Source organism: Leptidea sinapis, chromosome 15 (genome assembly GCF_905404315.1).
Source record: "Leptidea sinapis chromosome 15, ilLepSina1.1, whole genome shotgun sequence".
In the NCBI taxonomy this organism is placed as follows: domain Eukaryota; kingdom Metazoa; phylum Arthropoda; class Insecta; order Lepidoptera; family Pieridae; genus Leptidea; species Leptidea sinapis.
In genome coordinates, this window is record NC_066279.1 from 11,140,249 (window position 1) to 11,156,121 (window position 15,873).

Here is a 15,873-nt window from a genome sequence, read left to right on the forward strand (position 1 = left end):
CGCTTCAACTAACGAATGGTAGAGTCCGCCATTACATCTCTCTCTATCTAACCCATGGATTATTCATATATAGCAAAATAAGAGGATCAATATAATTATTTCATGTCAAATAGAATAATCGCGTAACACAGTACTTTAGTTGAGATTTTTTTTGGAAATGTGTATTTTATTGTGTTGGCGTAAAGTTGATAATTGCTTATATGATCAGGTTTTGATATCGTAATAATAACAATGGCGGATGCATGAGCTCTAATTCGTTGAACTGTTTTCTTATCTTTGTCGATAAGGTTTTTATTATTTTTAACAAATATCCTTCTCAAAACGTTGAAACATTCAGGTTTTATATCGCATATGTGGCTTTAGCTGAAGTTTCACCAAACTAAACATGTTATGTGAAATATATAGGAAAAAAGGGCGTAGAGTTTACCCAATTATAAGTGATAACCCCTCTGTTGCAACACCAGAGGAGAGTTTCCGGCCTTTTAGGAAGGTTTTCACCTTTCTTTCGATGTTGTTATGACCTGGGATTAAGGAAGTATTCTACAGTTTGGTTGCAAGTACAAAGGTATTAAACCTAATGTTCTTCGAAACCCGTTAGAAAGATTAGAGAGTACACGAATGTTGCTACCGCTACATGAGTGTACTGCAGTTATTTTCACAGCATCATGACGTACGGTATTTTGCTGTGGGGTCATGCTGCTGACATTGATATAGTGTTTGCTCTGCAAGAGAGCTGTTCGTGCTATATATCAGCATGGGTATAGACAGTCACTCAAAGAAAAATTTAAAGATTCAATAAATATTATGACTGTTCATTGTCAGTACATTTGTGAAAATTTAATATACGTTCACAATAATGGTCACCTTTTTGCTCTAATTAGTATTTTCATTATTATAACACTAAGAATAAGGGATTGCTTGTAACTAATTCTAGTAGGCTTCTTAAGAGACATAGGTGCTTTAAGGGTAACATATATATACATAATATACACTTTTATAATAAAGTCCCAATCACTGTTAAGACATTTCCATAAATAAGTAAATGAAAATATTTTATTAAAAAATGGCTATGTCGTAAATCCTACTACTTCACAGCTGAATAATAGTGAAGTGATCGGACAGCTGGGACTAGATTATTATTATTTTATAGCAATAACAATGACAGTACAGAATTGTATGTTTTTTAAAAAAGAGCGCAAAAAAGAATGTTGGTAGAGTTCCTTGCGCCACTTCTTCTCTCTCGGAGGGCCATTTGTTTCCGAAGCAGTGGTTGTGATATAAATAGCATTAAAAAGAGTTTTTAAGGAATCAATTTTGAGAAAATAAAATGGATTTTATGCCTTTTAACCGCACTGCCAAACGCACAACCGCAAACGCCACATAGTAGCCAGAAGGTGAAAATGATATGTATTTTTTTATGGAAAAGGAGCAAACTAGCGTACAGGTGTTGTCACCTGTCGTTAAGTGATCACCGCCACCCACATTCTCTTGCAACACCAGAGGAATCACAGGAGATTTGCCGGCCTTTAAGGTAGGTGTACGCGCTTTTTTTAAAAGTACCCATATCGTATCGTCCCGGAAATACCGCACAAGGAAGCTCATTCCACAGCTTTGTAGTACGTGGAAAAAAGCTCCTTGAAAACTGCACTGTGGAGGACCGCCACACATCCAGATGATGAGGACGATTCATGATATCCTAACTTGAGGAATGTCGTGCTACAGTGGCGGCAGGAATCAGGTGAAACAGCTCTTCAGACCATTCCCCGTGATAAATGCGGTAAAAGACACACAATGAAGCGACGACTACGCAATGCCAAGTGATCTAGCTATTCACAGAGCACTGCGTCCCCGATAATTCAAGCTGCTCTGCGTTGCACGCGGCCAAATGGATCGAGCTGATACTGGGGTGCACCAGACCAGAGATGACAGCAATACTCCATATGTGGCTGGACCTGTGCCTTGTAGAGCGTGAGAATCTGGGCAGGCTTGAAGTATTACAGTGCTCTATTTATGACGCCCAGTTTCTTCGAAGCCAATTTGGCTTAATTAGTGGCGTTTGATGGGATGGTGGGATTCGACGCAAGAATTAGATCAAACAGCTCTTAATGATAATGACTCTCTAAAATACTATATTGTACTCAATTAGCTATAACACACTTAGAGTACGTTATACCAATACTAATTTTACAAAAGATTACTTTTTTGGCATATGCAAAGCGTTAGTATAACATGTAATTAATTTCTATTTACTTAACTAATTATACAAGTTGGTACCCAAACCATACCATGATAAAGTTCGATAGTTTGTAAATGCAGCTACAATCAGTACCATTAAAGTATTTATTTATTTTATTAATTTATTTATTACCTACAAAAGAAACAAACGGCTGCAAAGATACACAAATGTTATACCTACATAAGTTATTAGCTTCGTATAAAAACAAAAACAGGTTATAAAACTTTTACACAATGAATATTATTTCGATTGTCACTAGTATTAAACTTAGCCGGACGTGTATTTTAAATACTAGTTACTTCCAGAGACATTCTTATTTACTGTTACTTCAGTACAAGTTTAATGTCATAGTGACAATATCTAATTGAAATTAATGACACGCTTTAGCATATTGACACTAAATATATTCTAAGTGATACACCTCTTAATATATCTGTAAAATTGATTTACTCTCTCCCAAATCACACATACTAGGACATACTCTACATTTTCTAGAGAAGGTTTGCAACTCTACGCAAAGCCAATTCGTTCACATAATAGGTAGGTACGGCATCTCGTTGGATTTGAGCAGCGTTTTAGAGAATCATTAACTTTACATATTACACAGGTACTTTAAGTCAAAGTCAAATAAACTTTATTCAATAAGGCTTTATTAACAAAGCGCTTTTGAAGCGTCACTACGAATATTTCTTTTAAATTATTGAATTTACCATATGTTCGTAAAAAGTTGATCTCGTGAGAAGAACATAATATAAGAAACTCAATGGCCACTCTTTTCAATCAAATAGAGTATTTTACAATGGCTGTAATATATATAAAAAATTAGTTTGTAAGGTGCCGCATCCATCCAGTCGTGTTTAAGGAATATAAATTATTTCACAAGAAGTAATAAAGAATCAACTGTATAAACATAAATTACCTTTCGTATATTGGATGCATCAGACTTTAGAGCTTCATCTCATTGCTTGTGTAAGGATGCTTCGTGAACATGATGGTAGTGATTACTGTCACAATAATTAGTAATTCCATTAAACAAATACAACATCCCCAATATACTAAGTACTATCATGATGAAAGAAGACACTCTTTCTATTGATCAAGTATGGCCGCTTTCTTTGAACTTCTTGCTTTATTCTAATCAGTTGTTGGCAGAAGAGATCCCAAGCGATGCTTCTGCCCTGGTCAAAAAGCTCATGAAGTTCTCCTTCAACCATATACACAGCATCACCTAATTTCGAGTTTTGCCACAGTCTGTGCCAGTTCAACCTTTTTTTTTAAGACAATAAGGGCCGAGACGAGCAGGACGATCAGCGGATGGTAATTGATACGCCCTACCCAGTACAATGTAGTGCCGCTAAGGAATCTTGAAAACCACGAAATTGCGCTCGACACCTTAAGACATATGATGTTAAGTCTCATTTGCCCAGTAATTGCACTATCTACGGCATCCTTCAGACCAAAAAACAATAATATTTACACGTTACTGGTTCAGGACAGGAAAAGGCGCCGTTGTGGGACCCATAATCTAGCTGGCATCCTGTGCAAAGAAGCCTCGTAGGTGAATTCGTAGGTAGGTAGCGTCGTGCCAACTAATAAGAACTGTTTTGCCCGATACATAATCAAGATAACGCCTCGGCTCGCAGGTCCGTCGTTGCTATAGCCGCATTTTAAGATGCTGGCTTCAAAATATTTGAGCATCCTCTATATTAAACAAGACATAGCCCCCAGTAAATTAAAGATTGGTAGATAATGAAGCCTTAACCGATGCAGTTTCATTTGCCAAATTTCACCGTTTAAGGTCAACCCTGTAAATTATAATTCCCTTGAGTGTACAAATATACTAGATTTTAGCAGCATAAATGGCTTTTTCTACGCTTTGTTTTTTTCACAGCTTCAACAGGCTTTAGAGCGGGTCTTGACTGACGGAGGGATGGCCGGACAGTAAAGTGATCCTTTAAGCTTAATCAGTTAAATTGTTCTTTAGGACCTAGGTTATAAATAGCGCGAATAGCCCTATTCTGCAGCACAAAGATGTTATTAATATCGGCAGCGTTGCCCCATAACAATACATCATAGAACATATTATACATTTACCTACCACTGTATATATGACACTTAGATGTCTAATCTTTTTAACCGCGTATGCTTCAGAACTAAGTCTATTAGCTAATCCTTCAATATGATGCATTACGTTGTTGCACACACTGTTGCTCTACAAAGCGCAGGTCCGGCCACACATGGAGTACTGCCGTCATCTCTGGTCTGGCGCACCCCAGTATCAGCTCGATCCATTTGACCGCGTGCAATGCAGTGCAGCTCATAATTTCGGGGACCAAGAGCTCTGTGAACGGCTGGATCACTTGGAGTTGCGTAGAGACATCGCTTCATTGTGTGTCTTCTACCGCATTTATCACGGGAGTGTTCCGGACAGCTATTTCACCTGATTTCTGCCGCCAAATTCCACCACGACACGCCACAAGTTAGGATACCATCCCCACCATCTGGATGTGTGGCGGCCCTCCACAATGCGGTTTTCAAGGAGCTTTCTTCCACGAACTACAAAGCTGTGGAATGAACTTCCTTGTGCGGTGTTTCCGGGATGATACGACATGGGTACCTTCGAAAAAAGCGCGTACACCTTCCTTAAAGGCCGGCAACGCTCCTGTGATTCCTATGGCGTTGCAAGAGAATGTGGGCGGCTGTGATCACTTAACACCAGGTAAACCGTACGCTCGTTTTACAAAAGTACACTTTATACATTTGTTTGATTAATAATTTTCTTTTTACGAGAGGAGGAAATTAGATTGCTAACCGAGGGTCGAAAGAATCAATTCCCGAGGTATTTAGACCGCTATAGTCCGAGTAGGAATTGATTCTTTTACCCGTGTTAAACACTCTACTTTTCATTTCGAATATGAGGAAAATAAAAGTAGTTGTTTATCTAAACAATTTATTGATAATATATAATAATATTAGTAGTACCTATTTTAAATTAATTTTCAAATTAGGACAATTTAAGTCGACTTTTTAAATTTTAAATATGGAACTCGCCGCGTAATTGTTACGGCTTATTCCGGTGAAAGAAGTTTGCGCTAAGTTCACACTGGCTGTTTAGAAAGTCACATGGCCGCATCAATTTTTTTAATTAGTTGTTTCTTTACATAAAACTCTTCACAGATGACACCAGTACTATTTTAAGGTTCATTCCGGCCTTTAGATGGAAAGTAATTTGTATGAGTTTTTCCCTCTCTAGGAAGGGAAGCAGCATTTTCCACCCAATAATCAGATCAAAACAACATTACTTTCTGAGTATAAGAAATGAAAAATACATTTACGTAATGAGGCCCTGAAAGAGGCCCATATGTCGGGTTCAGGTGTCCATGTGCACGGACACCCACTACCGACTAAAACCTCTTCTATGCCGGTAACTAAAATAGATTTACCAGCGAAAGTGGCGCGGCTCGCTACGTTTCGCAGCTGCGGAGAGACTTCCGATGGAACTCAAATCGGGAATCATTTCGAATAGGGAATAATTTATTGAAAACTATTTATTTTAACTATTTATATAAGTGTGATAATTTTATTAATTTAAAAAAAATATGTAATCGAACCAGCAAATGAGGAGATCCGTAGGAGAACCCAATTCACAGACATAGCCCAAATGATTGTGAAACTGAAGTGGCAGTGGGCAGGGCACATAGTTCGACGGACAGATGGCGGTTGGGGCAGTAAAGTTCTCGAATGGCGACCATGTACCGGAAGACGCAGTGTTGGTAGGCACCCCACAAGATGGACTGACGATCTGGTCAAGATAGCTGGAAAACTTTTGGATGAGGGCAGCGCAGGACCGTTCTTCGTGGAACGTGGACGTCTTCCGGCTGATGATGATGTAAGTGTGTGGTAACTGTTTATATAACTGTGTGTGTGGTGGCAAAAAAGGCGCCGTTGTTGACCTACCAGGAATCAGTAAATCAGTAAAGTCAAAGTCAAAATCAAATAAACTTAAGCTTTTTGGCTTAAATTAATTGCTTTTCAATCGTCGCTATAAATATTTCTTTTAAGTTACTGCAACTACCACATGTTCAGAAATAGTTGAGCTCGTGCGAAGAAAACACAAGAAACTCAACGGCCACTCTTTTCAATCAAATAAAGTATTTTACAATGGCTGTAATATACAAAACAAATAAGTTTGTAAGGTGCTGCATGCAATATACGAATCGTGTTGAAATAATATTAATTATTTCATAAAAAAGAAACTCAACGGCCACTCTTTTGCCACTATATTAATATAAATCATCCTATATTGGATGCATCAACCTTTAGAGCTTGAATTCATTGTTTGTGTAAGGATGCTTCATGAACATGATGGTCGTTATTACTGTCATAATTATTACTGCATCCATCAAATACAATGATTTATTAACAATAACATGTTGACCTGGCACCACAAGCAGCCTCCGTTCACGAGTTGACGGTTCCTCCATTGGTTAATTATTGATCATCAAATGCGTGTAGGTACTAAGTAAAAACTATTTGTGTTAGTTCCTACTGCTCACCACTCACGCTCTTCTAATGCTCCTTACGGTATTTCGTTGTATGGTAGCTGTATTTCTGTATAGGTATTGTAATTATAAATACGTGCAGTGGCCTCTACAGTCTACACAGTAAGCCAGCCAGTAGGGACTCACGAGCGAGCAGTGACGCACGCGGTTTGACGGCGAAATAATAAATTAAATTATTTATCACATACCTATTTATTTTATAGAAAAAACTAAGATATTTTTATATGGTGGCCTTATCTAGGTAGAAATCTCCTGTTTTAGGAAAAGAAGGCAACCCTAACATCGTTAAAATAGGTAAGAGTCACGCGATAGAAAGAGAGCAACTTCTATGTGAATAAAAATATAGGTGAATAGCGCTGTGTGATCTGAATTACAACTTATTATACAACGTGAACCAGAAAGGGTATAACATCCCTTCAATGGTACGTTATTTGGGTCATATGCAATAGTATGGTGATGTTTAAGTTTTAACAAATTATTAAAAAAAAGAAAAAATCTTCACTATGAAATTAAAAATATTATTTTTCAATTTTTTATCTTAGACAACCCTAACTTTGTTTATAAACAGAATGAGTTCACCTACCTATCGAGTTAAACATAAACAATAATCTATGATTAAGTAGTATGCACACTACATGAAATGTGGCTTGTGTCTATGTATTTATTCATTCATTTTTTACTTCCTGTTATTGCGAAACAAATAAACAATAGAAGAAATTACATAACATTACACAGCTTCACATCTGTATTCCTGAAGGGTTAGAGGTGAATTTTTTCCACCCACGTTTCACTATGTTTAATTCCCACGTAATAGGGGGCGAGCATCTACATTTCTGAACTATGGGCTGCAAGTGAGAAATTTCCTACAAAAAACTCAATAACTGCCCCATTCCATACCCAGGCCGGGTAGAAAACCCGGTCCGGTTATTCAATAAGGCTTTATTAACAAAGCGCTTTTGAAGCGTCACTACGAATATTTCTTTTAAATTATTGAATTTACAATATGTTCGTAAAAAGTTGATCTCGTGAGAAGAACATTATATAAGAAACTCAATGGCCACTCTTTTCAATCAAATAGAGTATTTTACAATGGCTGTAATATATATAAAAAATTAGTTTGTAAGGTGCCGCATCCATCCAGTCGTGTTTAAGGAATATAAATTATTTCACAAGAAGTAATAAAGAATCAACTGTATAAACATAAATTACCTTTTGAATATTGGATGCATCAGACTTTAGAGCTTGATCTCATTGTTTGTGTAAGGATGCTTCGTTAACATGATGGTAGTGATTACTGTCACAATAATTAGTAATTCCATTAAACAAATACAACATCCCCAATATACTAGGTACTATCATGATGAAAGAAGACACTCTTTCTATTGATCAAGTATGGCCGCTTTCTCTGTACTTCTTGCTTTATTCTAATCAGTTGTTGGCAGAAGAGATCCCAAGCGATGCTTCTGCCCTGGTCAAAAAGCTCATGAAGTTCTCCTTCAACCATATACACAGCATCACCTAATTTCGTGTTTTGCCACAGTCTGTGCCAGTTCAACCTTTTTTTTAAGACAATAAGGGCCGAGACGAGCAGGACGATCAGCGGATGGTAATTGATACGACCTACCCAGTACAATTAGGTGCCGCTAAGGAATCTTGAAAACCACGAAATTGCGCTCGACACCTTGAGACATATGATGTTAAGTCTCATTTGCCCAGTAATTGCACTATCTACGGCGTCCTTCAGACCAAAAAACAATAATATTTACACGTTACTGGTTCAGGACAGGAAAAGGCGCCGTTGTGGGACCCATAATCTAGCTGGCATCCTGTGCAAAGAAGCCTCGTAGGTGAATTCGTAGGTAGGTAGCGTCGTGCCAACTAATAAGAACTGTTTTGCCCGATACATAATCAAGTTAACGCCTCGGCTCGCTATAGCCGCATTTTAAGATGCTGGCTTCAAAATATTTGAGCATCCTCTATATTAAACAAGACATAGCCCCCAGTAAATTAGAGATTCGTAGATGATGAAGCCTTAACCGATGCAGTTTCATTTGCCAAATTTCACCGTTTAAGGTCAACCCTGTAAATTGTAATTCCCTTGAGTGTACAAATATACTAGATTTTAGCAGCATAAATGGCTTTTTCTACGCTTTGTTTTTTTCACAGCTTCAACAGGCTTTAGAGCGGGTCTTGACTGACGGAGGGATGGCCGGACAGTAAAGTGATCCTTTAAGCTTAATCAGTTAAATTGTTCTTTAGGACCTAGGTTATAAATAGCGCGAATAGCCCTATTCTGCAGCACAAAGATGTTATTAATATCGGCAGCGTTGCCCCATAACCACACATCATAGGACATATTATACATTTACCTACCACTGTATATATGTCACTTAGATGTCTAATCTTTTAACCGCGTATGCTTCAGAACTAAGTCTATTAGCTAATCCTTCAATATGATGCATTACGTTGTTGCACACACTGTTGCTCTACAAAGCGCAGGTCCGGCCACACATGGAGTACTGCCGTCATCTCTGGTCTGGCGCACCCCAGTATCAGCTCGATCCATTTGACCGCGTGCAACGCAGAGCAGCTCATAATGTCGGGGACCAAGAGCTCTGTGAACGGCTGGATCATTTGGAATTGCGTAGAGACATCGCTTCATTGTGTGTCTTCTACCGCATTTATCACGGGAATGTTCTGGAGTGCTGTTTCACCTGATTTCTGCCACTGAATTCCACCACGACACGCCACAAATTAGGATATAATCCGCACCGTCTGGATTTGTGGCGGCCCTCCACAGTGCGGTATTCAAGGAGCTTTCTTCCACGAACTACAAAGCTGTGGAATGAACTTCCTTAAAGGCCGGCAACTCTCCTGTGATGCCTATGGCGTTGCAAGAGAATGTGGGCGGCGGTGATCACTTAACACCAGGTAACCCGTGCGCTCGTTTGTACACTTTATACATTTGTTTGATTAATGATTTTCTTTTTACGAGGAATAGTAGATTGTTAACCGAGGGTCAAAAGAATCAATTCCCGAGGTATTTAGACGCCCTAGCACAGCGAGGGCGGCTATAGTCTGAGTAGGAATTGATTCTTTTACCCGTGTTAAGCACTCTACTTTTCATTTCGAATATGAGGAAAATAAAAGTAGATGTTTATCTAAACAATTTATTGATAATATATAATAATATTAGTAGTACCTATTTTACATTAATTTTCAAATTAGGACAATTTAAGTCGACTTTTTAAATTTTAAATATGGAACTCACCGCGTAATTGTTGCGGCTTATTCCGCTCAAAGAAGTTTGCGCTAAGTTCACACTGGCTGTTTAGAAAGTCACATGGCCGCATCAGTTTTTTTTATTAGTTGTTTTTTACATAAAACTCTTCACAGCTGATAGCAGTTCTATTTTCAGGTTCATTCCGGCCCTTAGATGGAAAGTAATTTGTATGTGTTTTCCCCTCTCTATGGAGAGAAGCAGCATTTTCCACCCAATAATCAGATCAAAACAACATTACTTTCCGAGTATGAGAAATGAAAAATACATTTACGTAATTAGGCCCTGTATGTCGGGTTCAGGTGTCCATGTGCGCGGAAACCCACTACCGACTAAAACCTCTTCTATACTACTAAAATAGCTTTTCCAGCGAAAGTGGCGCGGCTAAAGCACGTTTCGCAGCCGCGCAGAGTCTTCCGATGGAACTCAAATCTATACTATATATATAATATTATAAAGCTGCAGTGTTTGTTTGTTTGTTTGAACGCGCTAATCTCTGGTACTACTGGTCCGATTTGAATGATTCTTTCAGTGTTGGGTAGTCCATTTATCGAGGAAGGCTATAGGCTATGTTAATCCTAATGTTTTTCAAAATTAGGGATCCGTAATAAAATTGCTATTTTGTAACACAAGGTGTAAAATCGAAAACCTATTTTTCGTGCGCTGCAAAAACTATTGACAATAGAACAAAATGATGTACAGGCTACAATATAGGCAATATTTTATTGCTTATAAAACTATCGCGTGAATTATACTTTATATGGCAAAACAACGTTTGCCGGGTCAGCTAGTCGGGAATAATTTCGACTAGGGAATAATATATTGAAAACTATTTATTTTAACTATTTATGTGAGTGTGATAATTTTGTTAATTTTTAAAAAATATGTAATCGAATCAGCAAATGAGGAGATCCGTAGGAGAACCAAATTCACCGACATAGCCCAAATTATTGTGAAACTGAAGTGGCGGTGGGCAGGGCACATAGTTCGACGGACAGATGGCGGTTGGGGCAGTAAAGTTCTCGAATGGCGACCAAGTAACGGAAGAGTGTTGGTAAGCCCCCTACAAGATGGACTGACGATCTGGTCAAGATCGCTGGAAAACTTTTGTATGAGGGCAGCGCAGGACCGCTCGTCGTGGAACGTGGACGTTTTCCGGCTGATGATGATGTAAGTGTGTGGTAAATGTTTATGTAACTGTGTGTGTCAGTGTGTACCGGACCGAACAACACTCACACATACGTGAGCATGCCTGCGTATATGTATGTTTGTACGTGTAGCCGTACTTGTGTATATAAGTGTATAGCGTAGGTAACCTAATGTAAGGCATACTGCTTGGTGGCAAAAAAGGCGCCGTTGTGGACCTACCAGGAATCCAGTAAAGTCAAAGTCAAAATCAAATAAACTTAAGCTTTTTGGCTTAAATTAATTGCTTTTCAATCGTCACTATAAATATTTCTTTTAAGTTACTGAATCAACCGTAATTATGTACAGAAATAGTCGAGCTCGTGTGAAGAACACACAAGAAACACAACGGCCACTCTTTTCAATCAAATAAAGTATTTTACAATATATAAAACAAAAAGTTTGTAAGGTGCTGCATCCAATATATGAATCGTGTTTAAATAATATAACTTATTTCATAAAAAGGAATTAAAAATAAACTATATTAATATAAATCATCCTATATTGGATGCATCAACCTTTAGAGCTTGAATTCATTGTCTATGTAAGGATGCTTCGTGAACATGATGATCGTTATTACTGTCATAATTATTACTGCATCCAACAAATACAATGTTTTATTAACTATAACATGTTGACCTGGCACCACAAGCAGCCTCCGTTCACGAGTTGACGGATGGGCCAGCCACCGTTTGCACCACGAAACCTCCCATTGGTTAATTATTGATCATCAAATGCGTGTAGGTACTAAGTAAAAACTATTTGTGTTACTTCCTACTGCTCACCACTCACGCTCTTCTAATGCGCTTTACGGTAGTTCGTAGTATGGGAGCCGTCAGCTGTATCTCTGTTAATACGAAATATCCGCACTCCCTGTGTAGGTATCGTAATTGTAAATACGTGCAGTGGCTTCTACGCAGTAAGCTAGCCACAAAGAGTATAATAATATATAGGGAAAAGAGAGCCCTCTCTACGCATTATGAGCTGTCTTTTTGAAAACTAGCGCCACCTGGAGATTGGCCCCGAAAATAACTATAACATATAAGCTCCAAATTATAAAATTCATTTTTAATGTTGTGACGCAATTAAATAACTAACTCTACTTTTTAATGTAGGTGTATTGCAATTTTTTACCATGTTGAAATTGCGCGTAGAGTTAGTTATTTAATTTTGTCACAACATAGAACATAAAGGATGGATTTAGTAGTGTAAATAAATGTAAATAAAGTAAAGTGTAAATAATAGCACCTACATACATGCGCAAACGCTAGAGGTAGCCGCCATTTTATGACCAGTGGGCAGTGACACAAATAAAGAAAAGTTTAAAGGTTTCAATGCGAGTGACAGCTGGCAAAGCTTTCATTTTTGGGCCAACTAACAGATGGCACTACAGTCTTCTGAAAATGTCACTTTAAGGCGTCTGTCCCACCCCTGGCTAGCCAGTAAATTTTAAGTTTGTAGGTTTGACGGCGAAAGAATATTAACTTAAAATAACAATCACATACCTATTTATTTTATAAAAACAAACCTATTTTTATAAGGTGGCCTTATTTAGGTAGAAATCTACTGTGTTAGGAAAAGAAGGCAACCCTAACGTCGTCAGAATAGGTAAGAGTCACGCGATAGAAAGAGAGCAACTTCTAGGTGAATAAATATGTAAGTGAATAGCGCTGTGTGATCTGAATTACAACTTATTATATAGGCTCGAGAGTTCCTATTTCTTTAAATTATTTTGCGGAGTGAGTCTTCTGCACTTGTACTATTATTATTCTTAGGTACCAGCTTGTAAAATCAATTGCACCTAATTGTTAAAGAATATTTATTTATTTCCGTCATATTGCTATTGTATTATGTCAGGAGCAAGGATATCGGTGATACGACCTCTTATTGTGTTGGAAATCACAAACCTTCTAAACTCAAGCTCGAAGTATTTGTTTTTATCGTAGAGAAGGATGAGTTAAGTGATCACCGCCGCACACATTCTCCTGCAACACCAACACAGCACAGGAGCGTTGCCGGTGTTACAGAAAGGTGTACGCGCTTTTTTTGAAGGTAGGTCCCATATCGTATCGTCCTAGAACCCCGCACAAGGAAGCTCATTCCACATCTTTATACCTTATGTCTTATCTTATAAATCATTAATATTTACATTATCATTACAAAAGAGTTTAATATATTGTTATGTCTTGACCATTATTCTTTTGGTTTTAAACCAGGTTTCATCTTTGGCCGTTTGATGATAGATCCAATGCTTCTTCTATTAACAATTCCAGAACGTTTCTTACCGGCGTTCATGATATTGTGCCTTTTATTCGCACCTTTTTAGAAACTTTTTACTAAAGTTACTAATGTCGCATTGTGCTGTAAACACCACACATGGTAGCTCATTGCAGTTTGGTTGTAGATGGAGGGAAGTTCCTTGAAAACCGCGCTGCGGAGGAACGCAACACATCCAGATGGTGGGAATGATATCCTAATTTGTGGCGTGTGGTGCGAATATGGGATTTGGCGGCAGTAATCAGGTAAAACAGCTCTTCGTAACACTCCCCGTGGTGATGCGGTAGAAGATACACAAAGAAGCGATTATAGTTGTTGATATAGAACTGAATTACTATGAATGGATTGGCCCGACTATATTATAACTTTAATGTGTGATGTTTCTAGGGTGATACGATATAGAACCTTCAAAACAGGTAAAGGTTAAATTACCTTACAGACATGTTTTTTAAGTGAAAACTTATTTGTCCGCGTTGGGCACTTTTTAGTAAGACAAAATCTTTTGGGTTCGCGTCACCGACATGCTCATGACTGGCGTACGAGATAAATAAAGAATTATACAAAATGTATAAATGTATAAGTATAGACAGTTTTTGTAGTTAATAATAATAATAATAATAGCCTTTAATAACAATCTTTACATAGTTTTCGATTTACATTTAGTTTGCAGTAGACATCGGCACAGATTCTTTTGCTTTCGCATAGGCCTCCCCCAGGCTCTTCCAGTGTTCTCGGTCATGACATGATCTGCGTCACACCAGCGGCATCTTTTAAATCGTCGCTCCATCTACGACTCGGTCTCCCTCTCTGTCTTTTTCCTTCTCTAGGATACCAATCTGTTACTATTTTGGCCTCCCCCCCAGTTTTTGTAGTTAGCAGTAGATATATCGGTAGCTATACAGCTGACGTATTGTGCAACATTAGTGCTGTGTATATTTTATAATTGAAATTGAATGGATTTAGTTAAAAATTCAATGTACATAATTATACACTGTGCATTTTCGAAATAGTGTTTTATTTATGAATATAGTATTATTACACAAATAAAATTTGAAAACATAATTTATGAGCGATGCGGGATAAGAACCCACGACCTCTCGCGTTCCGTGCGAGCGCTCTTCCAACTGAGCCAACTGTTCGAGTGACGTATCGTTCGACTTCGTGTAATTAATCCAAATAACAAATTGAATATAATATAACAATATTATTGAATATAAGTTTTACAAATAAATTGAAATTAATAATTTAATTGATGTTAAACATTATGAAATTTCAAATTTTAATACTAAAAGTTCTAATTTGCCACTTCTATCGACAGTTTCTACAACTGCCAATCTATACTAATATTATCTCTGGTACTACTGGTCCGATTTGAATGATTCTTTCAGTGTTGGGTAGTCCATTTATCGAGGAAGGCTATAGGCTATGTTTTTTTTCAAAATTAGGGATCCGTAATAAAATTGCTATTTTGTAACACAAGGTGTAAAATCGAAAACCTATTTTTGCGTGCGCTGCAAAAACTATTGACAATAGAACAAAATTTTTAATATAGGTGACGCAGACAGCCTCCTAGAGGCTGTCTAGGGGCAGAAGAAACACCCGCCCATATTATGCTGGAGTACAGAAAGGTGGCTAGCTACAGGACGAAGCAGCTGAACTCACCAGGCGCTTTTTGGGAGTTCTTTGGCAACATCAGGTTGGATAACTTCCAGGAGCAGCTTGGCTGCTTGGAGTAACCTGTACCACCCTCACACGAAAAATGGGCGTAGGTATATGACGTCGAATTGCGGAAACCACCCGTCGGAAGAAAAAGGGGAAAGGACGAATTTAAAATTTACGTAGGCCACTCAAGTACCTACATAAGTTATCTTAACAATTTGTTATGTTTTTTAAAGTGATAACCCTCACTTCTAAGATTAATTACACAAATGAAATTTGAAAACAAAATTTTATAAACATGCGGGACTCGGGTTCTCCCAGAGATATTTGTGTAATTAATCCCAGACGTGAGGGTTACTTTAAAAAACGTGAATAATTGATAAGATTTGCTGGAGCGACATCTCAAGTCAGTTTCCTAATATGGTGGTTCGGCAGGTTATCAACTGTAAAGTAGAGCCTGTATCAATTAACAACCTGAGAGTTGAACATACAATTTTATCAACGATATGTCACCCGAACAGTTGGCTCAGTTGGGAGAGCGCTCTGACGGAACGCGAGAGGTCGCGAGTTCGAGTCCCGCAAGGTTCATAAAATTTTGTATTCAAATTTTGTTTTCGGATAGTGTAGGTATATTTTTTTTTCATCATCACAAAGATTTTGAAAAAAGCTGATAA